At 45.3% G+C, this 14,573-nt stretch overlaps 1 protein-coding gene and 1 pseudogene across 1 annotated transcript in view; one reads left to right on the top strand and one right to left on the bottom strand.

Moving 5' to 3' along the window:
• Positions 1-14,573, bottom strand: part of LOC144693984 (mediator of RNA polymerase II transcription subunit 12-like protein) — a 590,784-nt gene that overhangs the window by 363,005 nt on the left and 213,206 nt on the right. The window lies entirely within an intron of this gene.
• Positions 1,752-2,794, top strand: LOC144693989 (P2Y purinoceptor 14-like; annotated as a pseudogene).

The raw sequence follows: 14,573 nt of genomic DNA, 5'->3' as shown, positions 1-14,573 counted from the left end.
GCAGTGTCTCTCCGGTCATTGGGAAAGATAGGCTAATCCCTCCAACCAAGCAGGAGTGAATGGAAGAGGATGAGGGAAGTTTGCATGAGGAGTGTGCCCCTCAAACCTGGAGACAACATCGTAAGAGGATCTAGGACCTCATGAGGGCAAAAGCACTTTCAGGTGCCAAACTCTACACTCTCACTGCCCCGGCATTCTCCTATATAACACTACCCAGACCAACATAATTTGCAGCTTCACTCATTCCCCTCTATCCAGACATCTCCTCACATCCCAGTTGACCAGCCAACACTCTCACACCCTTATCGTTGTGCAATCTCACTTCCATGACTTAGTTATCCTCTACAAAAGCTCCCTTTTCTTCTTCTCCACACATTTCACGCACATGCAATCCTCTGCTTTCTCTCTTTGCAGGAGAAAAGAGTACAGAACAACTCCAGGGAGGGGCAGAGAACCAAGGACATAGTGGCTCCAGTCCAAGCCACAAATGTTATAATGAACAGGACACACTAACTCAGTCTAGTTCTACTCAGTGTAAACAACAATATATGGGCCTACTGCCATATGTGAGGTTTTGTTTGTTTCAAATCACGTTGTTCAACCTCAACCCAATTTTCATAATGCTTTAGACTCGTGCATAAAAAGCAGCATTTTTCCACATTTAATCTACCAAACCTTTTTGTAATCTTAAAGGCCCTTATCAGGTTTCTCCACAACCTTTTCTTTTCCAGAGAAAAATGCTCCAGCCTCTTCAGCCTTTCCTCATAATTATATCCTCTCAGTTCTGGGAACATCCTTCTGAAACCTTTTTGCATCGTCTCCAGTGCCTCCTTATCACTTATGCCACAAGTGTAGGTAGACCGAGGTGACACAGATTTCAGTATAAATTTAAATTTAGCAAAAGGCAAACTCTCCATGCATCAAAATAAAGTGACAGATAGATTTTTCTCTCACACACACGTGCACACACACACTCCATAGTTAGATCTTTAAATTATATGCCCTATTTCCTGTTGCACATCACTTGCATTTAAGGTCATTAGTCTGAGTTGCATTGGACCATGTCATCTCACTGCTTGCTACTTCCGGTCAAAAGAAATGCTGAACACCACAAATTGGCCAAAAATATCATGAGGTTAAAAAAGAAAACATTTTGCACACACAGGTCCAGCCCAGTATCGCTGCAAGAAACTCTAGACCGTGCAGGCACAGAGTAATACTACATCAAACACTTTCAGCCAGGTAGGTGACTCCTCTTTTCTGCTTGTGGGATTATATATACAGTGACCATCACTGTCAATGATGAGACTGGTTATTCCTTTGGAACTTGATACCTGCCTCTCCAGGAAGATTTTTCCCATCCAAGTGTTTCTTTGCATTTGAAGATGCTTTAAGGACATTAAATCAGATATGGTGAACCAAACCTAAACTGGCAATGAAATCGAAGACCGCGCACATGAACAATTATTTCAACCATGTCAGTGATCACTGCACTCTTTTTTATTGTCTTTCAGGCATTTAGGTTTGTTACTGTTTAAACATTGCGAGGGAAGCCTCAGTGTAGAGAAGCCCTCTTAAATGGGTGTGTTCATCCAGTGTTTTTAACATCTGCCAAACAATAATTATTCGATTAAAATACTGAATCTCTGCCCCAGCACTTTCACTTTTCAGGGATTGCCTCTTCTGGCAAATTGTTACGTGACACCACTCCAGAAAAGTAACATATTCTGCTTTAACATTCAGATGTGCTGATGGCTGACCCTACAGCAAGCGACGAGATCGGCACAAGCACAAATTCCTCTGGCAACATCACTTGCCAGTTTTCTTCTGATGGCTTGACAATATTTACACTTACTGCCTATTCGTTAGTTTTTGTAGTTGGAATCATTCTCAACAGCCTGTGGTTTTCTGGGTCTACTTCTGTCATGTTCCCAACAGCAACAGCATCATCATCTATTTAAAGAACCTGGTCGTAGCCGATTTCTTGCTGGTCCTCTCACTGCCTACAAGGGTTGTAGGAGAGAACAATTTGGGCTCCACAATACTGAGAACAATCTATTGCAATTTTACAACATGTATCTTCTATTTGAACATGTATTCAAGCATTCTCTTCCTGGGATACATTGTGGTCACTAAATACCTGAAAATTGTCAAACCATTTAAAATACATTCTTTTCAAACTCTCAAGTCTGCAAGAATTGTCTCCATTGGAACCTGGAGTGTACTTCTCAGTCTTGGATTTTTGTGCATGTTCCTGACAGGGAAAAAGCCAGCCCAGAATAGTACAAAAGAAACATGTTTAGGATTTAGAAGTGGTACGGGAATTCACTGCCATGTATTCCTCCATGCTGGAGGCACATTTCTGTTTCTCTGCGTGCTAATAGGGCTTTGCTTCTTTTACTTTCAAACTGCAAAACGTCTTGACAAATCCCCATCTCCAAGCTCACTCAAAAAGCAAGCCAAGGCAAAGAACAACATCCTCATCCTCCTTACTCTTCTTAGTCTGTTTTGTTCCTTACCACATCGCAAGGCTTCCTTACATTTTAAGTCAGATAAATGTCATCACTGGATGTTTTTGGAAAAAGACTCTTTCCCACTTTAAAGAATCTGCCATAGTGCTGTCAATGCCTGCCTTGACCCAGTGATCTACTCTTTGTTTGGAAAGGTATTTAGGTCAAAGTTAGGCCTGGAGAGAAACTCAAAGGAGAATGATTCACACAATGATCAATCTTTGCATACTAGCCCTTCACAATCCATACTTGATGAACCGACAGCAGCCACTTCAACCATGTAACATGTACACACACTGTGCCTGTTTCAGCTGAACAAAATGAGTGACAGCCATTCACTGACTCATTCCTCAGGGCAATGTCTTGACCAATCAGGGTCAAGCTGTCTGGTTTAACTTTCAAACAATGCTTGGCAGTTAACTGCCAGTCACCATTACTGGTGCATTCTCCATGACAATGCCGCTACCAGAATTTACTTGTCAACCAATCCGCACTCTCTTCTCATACAGTATAAATTGCTGTTCCCCCTTTTATTGGTATTCTTGCGAAGTGACCTGATAAGTGCAAGGCGAAAAGCTTCAACATCTTTTTTGAACAATACTTAAAATATCAATCTCCTGCAACTTTAATTCAACAAATAAGAGTGTAAAATGCCTACACACAGACAGCTTATATATTTCATAGCTTGCAGTTAAAAAAAACAAAATGATGTAACTATAAAGCAGAATTTTGGAATATTGCACAATCACATTGCTTCATCTGATTTTGACATAAACCAACTGAAGCATTCTGACCAGGAAAATTCATGCTTCATTGTGTCCACGGCTGATGCCTGTATAACATAAATAAACTGACCGGGTGAGAGAAATATAGCAACATATAGCCAGCGTTGGTTCAGTAACCTTGATGAGACATTTAGTTAACACCTGGAGAATGAGAAAGATCACTTTAGGTCAATATGTTCACTTAAGTGATCAGAAGATTGGGACCGAGGGAGGGCTGAATACAGCTAAGGTCAGGAACATTCTTTTGGGCCAGGATTTTTAGGATGATGGGGTTTCCCTTCCCACCATCTAAAAAGTCAGTGATGAACACATCACTGCCACTACTTGCATGTCCTGCCATCCATTCTTAATTAGCACATTCTCTTAGATAATATCACCACCTTCAACACCTCTTTGTTCTTTTGTCTGTGACATCTTTTGATTATCTGCTCCTATCACTGCTTGCTTGTCCCTACAACCACCCGCACCCCCCCCAACTTCTCTCCCCCTACCCCCCCACCTTAAACCAGCTTATATTTCACCCCTCTCCTATTTTTACTTAGTTCTGTTGAAGGGTCATGAGGACTCGAAACGTCAACTTTGTTCTTATCCACCGATGCTGCCAGACCTGCTGAGTTTTTCCAGGTATTTCTGTTTTTGTCACTGCCAATACTGCCTGCCTTACAGCCATTAAACACTCCAACAAGTATTAATTGGCTTGGAGACTGGACTTCCATCTCTCATTCGGAAGGAGGTCCTGCCTCAGAGAGCCAACAACTCTCTAGTTACTGCAGCGCCAGAAGCTGCAATGGACAGGACTGGGACTGTAAGCAGTCCCCAAAGCCTAAGTGCCGGGAGTTCAGGACCAGGTAAGTTTTGGGGTCTCAGGGCAGGATGGGGAGGTGAGGCACGGGGTCGAGGGGGTGGGGGGGGGGGGGGGGGGGGGGGGGGAGTGCGCTGGTTGAGAGATTAGGGATGGGGGGGTGAGAGGGAGGACCTATGGGGGCCAATCTTTTTCAGGGAGGCACTCGATGTTAAAAGGAAGTTGCTGATGGAGGCGCCACATCTGCCCCCTTCCCACATGAGGCCTGAACAGGGTTACCCTGTTTCAGGTTTACCCCTGCCCCTGAACTCATTCCACCAGAAACTGAAAATTGTGGCCGGGCGGGAAATGGCCCATAAGTGGTCAATCATTGACCACTCAAGTGCCTCAATTGGGACATGGGCGGGACGGAATAGGCCTAGCCTGTCCTAGTGGAAAATTGCGGAGAGGTTGGGGTGGATGGGGGCCGCGTGGGAAGGCCGTCCGAGAAATTTTACAGCCAGCCGCTCCCCCAATTCTGCCCTTGATCATGCTGGGCACTTGCAGCTTTGTCACTTCAGCGTCGCTCTGTACGTACAGCGGAAGTTGGACGTGGATGCGTTTGTGCACTTGCATTGAGAGTTAATTTTGAGGGTGAACAGGATAATCCTCATCCTGGAGCCGGCGGCCATTTAAAATAAATAGATATTGTTCAAATGAAAACAGGAAAGAGTTCTCACTTTAGGAAAAAACCCTGCATAAAGATAGCACAATCACTTACTTCCCAAACAACATTTCAGCATCTCTGAATGTGAAACAAGAACTGAAACACTCTTACGTTGCTTACTTCTTGTGAAGTGACCATTGGACCAGATGCAAAGAAATAAATAAGGTTAAATCTTTCACTGTCTTTGAATAAGATTTTGTAGCTTCATTTAAAAGGAAAGGGTTGTTATTTATGCCGTATTAGTGTCTGGCACACGCTGGATTAACGTGGGACTGAGTACAGTACCACCCACACAGCAATGTAAGAAAACACATGGCCCAGGCCCAGGGGTCAGTGTGGTGTTGAGCAGGGACGTGTAAAGACCTAAGCACAGAGACAATGCAAGCCTGCAGCCTTTACTGTACGTGCAAATAGTTCTACTTGTTCATAAAGACATACAGTGAACCTACTGAAGACTACAAAGGCTTCTTTAAAACACAACATTCTGTAACCAACACTCTCTCAACATGGTGGCAGATGGGGATCAAAAACCGTCAACCTTGCTAAAATGCTGAAACAAGCCGCGATGCTGGAAGAGTAAAAGACTCCAACAAAAATTTCTACCTGAGAGAAGCTCCCCACAGAAGGTGAAAGCACAGAGAAAATTTGCCAGAAAACGCTCCAGAGAAAAGGCCTGGAAGCTGAAGGCGGAGATTTTTACTGCAGCAGAAGACTCCATTGAATATCCCTTGGAAGTCCAGCTTCAGAGCACAGAGCCTGCAAGGGTTAGCCAAACCTTTTAAAGTTCCAGGCAGCCGCTAGTCCTGAGAATCCCTTCCCTAATTCAGCGTCAGAAGTGCCACTGAGGGAAAGCCCATTGCTACAACCTGATCGCCCAGTCGGAGCCCCAGCATGTGGCTTCCGAATTCGTAACATAAGAAAAGCTAACTACCTATTTAAAGCGCTCAGGAAGACCGCAACGGTCCAGCTCGGAAAATGGCAAGTGTAACCCTGAATTTGAACACCTCATTACTCGTCACAGTAAACTGCGGAGCAAAAGATGTCAGCGCACAGCCACTCCAGGCAGCCGCCGCTAAAAGTCCCCTTCAAGAAGCACGCCACTGCCATTTTGCACAGCCTGCCAAAACCGGCAAGTGCAGGAAATCCCGCATATGCAATTTTCAAACTTTTAACATGAATCACAATTCAACACTTTCAACTCAGTTTGGACTAACCCAAGGCCCAGGCCAGTCACAAAGTCAGGGTCTTTGGAGGAAAAGATTTTTTTAAGGTACAGCATCACTTCTGGTTTAAATAAAATGTCAGAAGAAGAGGTGAACATGCTGCTATACTCTATAGGCCCAATTGTAGACGACATCATTATAAGAGAGGGTATTAATTAGTCATCGGCCAAATTCGAGGCGGCTTTAAAACGTTTTGACATTTATTTTAAACTTATGAAGCAACAAAATACTGGAGAGAGCTAAATTCAATAATAGAGTCCAACTACCAGGGGGAACCCGTCGATTCCTTCATAAATGATCTCTACAGGATGGCAGAGGGGTGTGAATATGCAGATTTAAAGTCTGAACTCACCAGAAACAGAACAGTGGTGGGTGCAACAGGCGATGCACTCTCTGTCCTCCCACAAGCTAAAGATGATCTAACTCTAGACAAGGAAATCCAGATAGACAGATTATCTGAGCTCCTTGGACAGCACAGGAAAATCTTAATGGGAGAAAATAAAACACAAGGTAGAAGCCAACTCTGAGTCCAGCTTAACAAGCCACAAAGACGTGGGGAAAATCCAAGTCAAAGAAAGCAATGCTTGAACCGTCCAGCAGAGCAGCCTTGCCAGCGCTGCGGTGAGAAGCGCCCTCGCAGGAGAGACCAGTGTCCTGCGAGTACAACCCAATGCTTCCGCTGTAAGCGGATGGGCCACTACGGCAAAGCGTGCAAGTCAAAACGAAGGCCCCAAAGTAATCCACGAGGTCGGGACCGAAGAGACACAGCCATGCTCCCTGGGCGAGGTCAAGGATTGTGGTTTCTCATTCTGGAATACAGATATCTTTGTCAATGGCCATCTAAATAATTTTAAATTAGATTCAGGAGCCAGCGTAACAGTCCCGTCGGACAAAGAACCATGGCTGGTGACCCAACGGCTGACCCCCACCCACGACGTAGCAGGAAGATTGAGATTTCCAGTCAAGGGCACCCTGCAGCCGACACTGAGGTTTAAGCACAAAACAATCCAAGCGGCCCTGTTTAACGTCCACAACCAGGACTACTCTCTGTTCAGAGCACAACAACCGTGTCGAACAGAAGCTCATGCAAAATAGCGACAAGGTCAACCAAGGAGGGCCTGGCTCCAAATACAAAAGCGAGTTCCTGAAGCTATTCAGGGGACTGGGACGTCTGAAAAGTGCGTACAGGATCACACTGAGAGACGATGATAAACCAGTGTGCCTTTTCACTCCAACAAAAGCCCCCACCCCTTCATGAAGAAATTACAGCAGAAGCTGGGTGGGATGGTGAACATCGGCGTCATCTGCCCAATCACACAACCAACTGTGTGGCGTGCTGGGATGGTCCCAGACCCAAAACCGAATGAGGGGGTCCCTCCACATTTGCATCGACCTGACATAGTGTAACAAGGCTGTAACCCAGAGACGTTCATCCCATGTCCACAATGGACGAAAGCCTGAGTAAACTCTAGAAAGAACAGGGTATTTTCGAAATTAGATGCCACAACGGATTCTGGCAGCTTCCCCTTGATGAGGACTCTGGTCCCTAAGCACATCTATTAGGCTGATTCTGCTTCAAGCGCCTGCCCTTTGGGATCACCTCAGCAGCAGAGAGATTCCAACACACGACGTCAGATATTTTGCAGGGCCTTCAGGGGGTCATCTGCCACACCGACAACGTCTTGGTTCATGGAGCGACAGTGGAAGAGCATGGCAAAAGGCTCACGACAGCCTTGGTGCAACTGGAGGAAGCAGGAAGCAGGACTGAGGCTGAACGACGAATGTGAATTTTCCATAATGCCCATTCGGTTCCTGGGCCACATCACCAGCAACAAATGCATCCTAGCGGACCCACAACAAACCAAGGTGATCAGTGAGTTCCTCACCCCTTTCCTCAGTCCCCAACCTCCAGCGTCCCCTGGGGATGGTGAGCCAGCTGGCAAAGCTCTTAACTAATTTGGCACAGGTCACAGAACCCTTGGGACACCTGCTCGATAAAGACCAAGTCTGGTGCTGGGACTCAACGGCAAGAGCAAGCATTCATTCGCATCAAGGCGACACTGCTCTTCACTAGAATTCTGGCCACTACGACCCTGCCTATCACCATAGCAGCAGATGCTTCATCCACAGGCCTCTGCGTGGTCCCCTTTCAGGAGAAACTGAATGGAAGTCGCTGACTGTGTTCTACGCTTCCAAAGGGCTGCCGGACACGGAGACAAGATATACCACCATAGAAAAAGAAGCCCTCACAGCGTAATGGGCATGCGAGAAGTTTTCTGACTACATCGTCAGCCTCAAGATCACAATCGAGACGGACCATAAACCACTAGTCTCCTTACTGGATGAGAAGGAGCCGGCAAAGATGCCTCCAAGGATCCAGAGGTTTTACCTACACCTCATGCGATTCATCTATCAGATTGTCCATGTCCAAGGGAAAAAAAAATCAGGCGACAGCAGACACACTTTCGAGGGCCACAGAGGGCCTCCCAATAAAACAGGATGTCAACTTTGTTGCAGGACTGGAGGCCTATTCCCAAGCAACAAGCAGACACCTGTCTGCAACCACAACCAGACTCCAACAGATCCTCCAGGAGCAACTGTCTGATAGAGAGTGCACTCGCATCCGCAGATTCAGCAAGTATCGATGGCCTCAACTGAGACCCAACAGAGGTGCCACAAAAACACGGTTCGAGCCGTAAAACCTCCTTACGGTTACAGATGACTTCCTGGTCTATGAAGAACGACTGATCATCCCAGCCTCCCTGTGGCCTGATGTCCTTCAAAAAATTTACATCAGGGTCACTCGCACCTAATTGCAGGACACAGGCCCGATCTGCCATCTGGTGGCCGCACATCTTCAAGGCAATAGAAGAGACCATTGCAAATTGCCAGATTTATGCATTCCACCGGCAGGACTAACGGGAAACCGCTCATTCCCATGCAATTCCCTAACAGACCTTGGGAGAGGCTGGGCATCGACCTGTTTGTCTACAACAGCAAATCCTTCCCGGTAGTTGTGGACTATTTCTCCAGGTGCATGGAGGTAAAACAACTTTATACGACTAGCACAGTGACAGTCGTCAAAGCGCTAAAAAGAGATGTTTGCAAGCCACGGCATCCTGGATGAAATCATGTCCGATAATGGCCCGCAATTTTCCAACTAATACTTTGCACACTTCGCAGCCAATTTCTCCACCGCACCAGCTCCCAAAGGTGCCCACAGTCAAAGGGGAGAAGCAGAACGAGGGGTCCACATGGTGATAGCCCTTCTGAACATGAACGAGGACTTTTCCACTGCACTGCTCACATACAGGTCCACCCCCTTACAGTGCAACCACCCGAGCTCCTGACGGGCAGAGAGCTTCACACATAACTCCCGATCCGGCCGCAAAAACTAATGCCAGGGTTGATAACCAAGGATTACCTGGACACCCAGACAAAAACGCAGTCCTACAGACAGAAACAAGCTTCCACCTACAAGAGAAGGCACCGCACCAGACACTTGCCACAGCTGCAGAAGGGTGACGAGGCCTGGATCACAGACCTTGAGAGAGAAGGTATGGTCATCAGACAGAACGACCAGATTGGCGTGGCAGAAGCACGGTCAGACAATACAGGAGGAGTCTCCGCGTGATCTCAAGACCAGCCGCTCCCATCACACAGTAGCAAACTATCGAGGAAGACACCCAAGTTCCAATCCAAACTCCAAGCCAACTGGAAGGACCAGAAACGACTGAGCCTACCACTCTTCCAACAGAATGGTAAATGGAGAGATAAAAACAAAAAACTACTGCGGATGCTGGAAATCATAAACAAAAACAAAAACAGAATTACCTGGAAAAACTCAGCAGGTCTGGCAGCATTGGTGGAGAAGAAAAGAGTTGACGTTTCGAGTCCAATGACCCTTCAACAGAACTGTTGAAGGGTCATTGGACTCGAAACGTCAACTCTTTTCTTCTCCACCGATGCTGCCAGACCTGCTGAGTTTTTCCAGGTAATTCTGTTTTTGTTTTTGTTGAGAATGGTAAATGGGATGTGCAAGCATTATAAGGCTGCCAGACTGCCTGAACATGTAACTTCAAGGACTTGAAGCGGGGGAGCCTTGGTAGTGAGAATGTTGTAATAATGATAATACAGTTATAGCAATAATGCCACAATACTAATAAAGTGGTAACAACAATGTAAATCTATGAGATGTAAATCTATGAGACTGATAACAATGTAAGTCATGAAGTAAATCAGTGTAACTCCATATCCATTGGATAAAGACTTGGTGGGAGGTGTAGTTTAAGGGTATGGCACATAAAGGGTTAATGTGGGACTGAGTGCAGTACCACACACACAGTGATGTAAAAAAGCACATGACCCAGACCCAGAGGTCAGTGTGGTGTTCAGCAGAGACATGTAAAGAACTTAACATGGAGATAGCTACTAGCCTGTCCCCTTTACCGTACATTTGTAAATAGTTCTACTTGTAAATAAAGACTTACAGTTAGCCTACTAAAGACTACAAAGACTTCTCTAAGACAAAAAATTCTGTAACCAACACCTTCCCAACAATTTATACTGTTCTTTTGGTGAACAATGGTGCATGTTTCCATTATTATTTGCATTCTACTTATTTACTCCTTTGCCTAGGGATGATGCATGATAGGATTACAATCTTTTTCTTTTCAAAGAGAGACAGATTGCCCAAATTACCAACAGAAATAAACCGGTGGACAAGATTTCACTTAAGAGTTTTGCTGTAACAAACCAAAATCAGTAAAGATCAAACATTAACTGACAAACAACTAATACATCAAACTAAAGAGAAAAGGTATCTTTCGCATTTACTAATAAAACCGAAATATGTTTCCTGAAATGCTTTTACACACACCTCAGTTCTGACAGATGTGTAGCATTACAGGAACAATCCCACACTCACTGCCAGCTTGCTAGCAAAAATTCATTTCACCCCGTCACACCAGAACGAAACTTCTCGGGTCTTTCAACAATCCCTCCACTTCATGTTCAAGTTTTCTGGTTCCTATCATCACCAGCAAGACACATCAAGACCACGCCCATTCATTAAATCTTCAAAAGCCAAGTCTGTTCTACTCCCTTTCTTTTAAGCAGAAACGAACTCTCACAAGCATCCTGCTTGGTTGTTAATATGAAACAGTTCACCCTGATTTCCCACAGAGGTAGCTGCTCTGTTTGGGAATCTCATATAGCGGCTATCCTTTGCTGTGAGATAATGAGAAAAGGTGCTAAAACAGCCACCCCACTTCAATGGGTTTCTACTTCAGTTTCTCTCCCCAAGACAACTGGATCACATGGGCATTTCTCCAAACTGTGGCATTTATCTGGAATTCACCCTGACCACCAGTCACCCCCACCCCACCCCCCACCATTTCAGAAAATGTTCTGTCTTACCTAAAGTTAAATGGGATGTTTTAAAACATATTCATCTTGTGAAGTTCAGCATTCATGACAATAGGTACACAGGTGCGACCCTCTGCTGTGATATCCTGATATTGGCTTCAGCAATCATAGAAACATAAAGAAAACCTGGGGAGGCTACCCCTTAGGGTCTTGGAATCTTACCTGGAGGTCGTGCTGTGGGTTCTGACAGGTTTCAGTGAGGTGTTTTCTCCAATCCTTGACAAAGATGAGACCGGCCTCTCCCACCAAGTAGCTGTGAATGGAGAAGGCTTGGGGAGTCTGCAGGAGGAGCGTAATCCCTCGAACCTGGAGACAATGTTGTAAGAGGATCTAGGACCTCAGGAGGGTGAGAAAAAAACGTGGCAAAACACTTCCAGGTGCCAAACCCCACACACTCACTTCTTCAGCATTCTCTTATATAACACTACTCAGACCAACGTACCTTGTAGCTCCATTCATTGCCCTCTATCCTGACACCTTTCCACAATCCACAATTTGACCAGCCAACACTCACGCCCTTATCATGTGCCACCTCACTCCTGTGTCACGGTCACCCTCCACAAAATGGCATCCTTCCTCCTTCTCCACACAATCTATTTCACACTCTTGTAATCCTCTGCCTTCTCTCCTTACAGGAGGAGAGGGTGCAGTACAACTCCAGGGAGGGGCAGAGAACGAGGGGCACCAGGGCTCCAATCCAAGCCACAAATGTCATAATAAGCAGGACCCAGTCTAATTCTACTCAATTCCAGTATACGCAATGATGTACAGGCCTACCACAAAACGTGAGGTTTTGTTTGTTTTAAGTCACATTGTTCAACCTCAACCCAACTTTCGTAACTCTTTAGACACGTTTAAAAAAAAAGCAGCATTTCTTTCCACTTTTAATCTATCAAACTTTTTTTTTTATAATCTTAAAGGCCCCTACCAAATTACTCTTCACCTTTTCTTTTCCTGAGAAAAACGTTTGAGCTTCTTCAGCCTTTTGTTGATAATTATATCCTCAGTTCTGGTACCATCCTTCTGAAGCCTTTTTGTACCTTCTCACAGTGCCTCCTTAACACTGATGCCACATGGAGACCAGAACTCCAAGTGTAGACTAACCAAGCTGGCCCAGGTTGCTGTGTAACTTCAAATTTGGCAATCAAATGTTCAAAACTGAGGTGTGATATGAAAAGCGCACACAGACAGACACACACACACACACACACACACACACACACACGAGGAAACTCTACAGTGCATCGTTAGATCTGTAAATCATTAGATCTGATGGGGAGACAGTGGCATAGTGGTAACATCACTGAACTAGTAATCTAGAAGCTTGGCTAATGCTCTGGGGACAAGGGTTCAAATCCCACCAAGGCAATTATTGGAATTTAAATTCAATTAATTAATAAATCTAGTCTCAGTGATGGTGACCATGAAGCTATCACCAATTTTCATAAAACCCCATCTGGTTCACTAATGTCCTTTAGGAAAGGAAATATGCCATCCTTACCTGGTTAGTCCTACTCAACTGGCGAACCCCTTCTAAACTGGGGAAAGGCTAATTTTACTAAGATGGGGTACGATTTGGCTCAAGTGGGCTGGGAGCAACTACTTGCAGATAAAACTGTGTCAGAGCAGTGGGAGGCATTCAAAGAGGAAATAGCAAGAGTACAGGGCAAATATGTTCCCATAAAGACAAAGTGGGGGGGCCAAGGCTGGAGAACCCTAGATGCCAAGGGACATAAAGGTTAGGATTAAGAGAAAAAGAGAAGCTTATGGCAGATGCCGAGGGCTCAATACAGCAGAGTAGTATAAAGGGTGCAGAGGGGAACTTAAAAAGGAAATTAGGAAAGCTAAGAGAGTGCATGAGAAAGCATTGGTGAGTAGAATAAAGATATAAAGAGCAAAAGAGTAATTAGGGAAAGAGTAGGGCCAATTAGCGACCATAGAGGTAATCTGTGTGTGGACCCAGAAGACATGGGTACAGTCCTCAATGGACACTTTGCATCGGTCTTCATAATGGAAAAGGACGACGCAGACATTGACATCAGGGTGGAGGACTGTGAAATATTAGAGGAAATTAACATAGAGGGAGGGGAGGTACTGGTGGCCTTAACAGTGAATAAATCCGCAGGTCCGGATGAGATGTATCCCGGTCTGTTGAGGGAGGCAAGGGAAGCGATATCAGGGGCCCAGGCAGTAATTTTCAAATCCTCTCTGGCCACAGTTGAGGTGCCAGAGGACTGGAGGACTGCAAGCATTGTCCCATTATTAAAAAAGGGAGGATGGGACAGACCAGGAAATTACAGGCCAGTCAGTCTAACCTCTGCAGTGGGGAAGTTACTAGAAAGGATTCTGAGGGACAGAATATATCTGCATTTGGAGAGACATAGATTAATCAGGGATAGTCAGCACGGATTTGTTGAGGGAAGATCGTGCTTGACAAATTTGATCAAATTTTTTTGAGGAGGTAACTAGGAGTGTTGATGAGGGTAATGCATTTGATGTGGTCTACATGGACTTTAGCAAGGCTTTTGAAAAGGTCCCTCATGGCAGACAGGTCAAGAAAGTTAGAGCCCATGGGATCCAAGGCAAAGTGACATGTTGGATCCAAAATTGGCTGAGAGGCAGGAGGCAGAGAGTGATGGTAGAGAGATGTTTCTGTTCTCCTTGGAGCAATGAAGGTTGAGAGGGGCCCTGATAGAGGTATGTTAGATCATGAGGGGCATAGATAGGGTGGATAAGGCAGCACTTTTTCCATTATAGTGGGGCCAATAACCAGGGGAACAGATTTAAGGTAAGAGGTCGAAGGCTAAGATGGTGGTGGGAGTCTGGAACTCACTGCCTGAAAAGGTGGTTGAGTCAGAAACTCTCGTAACATTTAAGAAGTATTTAGATATTTACTTGCATTGCCATAGTCTCCAGGCCTATGGGCTAAGCGCTGGAAAATGGGATTAATGCAGTCAGGTCTTTGTTGACCGGCGCACACATGATGGGCCGAATGGCCTCCTTCTATGCTGTAAACGTCTATGAGCCTACATGTTACTCCAGGTTGACTCTTAACTGCCCTCTGAAATGTCCTAGAAAGCCAGTCAGTTCAAGAGTAAATAGGGATGGGCAACAAAAGCT

This window comes from Cetorhinus maximus, chromosome 19, assembly GCF_964194155.1.
Source record: "Cetorhinus maximus chromosome 19, sCetMax3.hap1.1, whole genome shotgun sequence".
NCBI classification, from domain to species: Eukaryota; Metazoa; Chordata; class Chondrichthyes; order Lamniformes; family Cetorhinidae; genus Cetorhinus; species Cetorhinus maximus.
The sequence above is the reverse complement of the archived record's forward strand: the minus strand, read 5'-3'. Positions and strand labels throughout refer to the sequence as shown.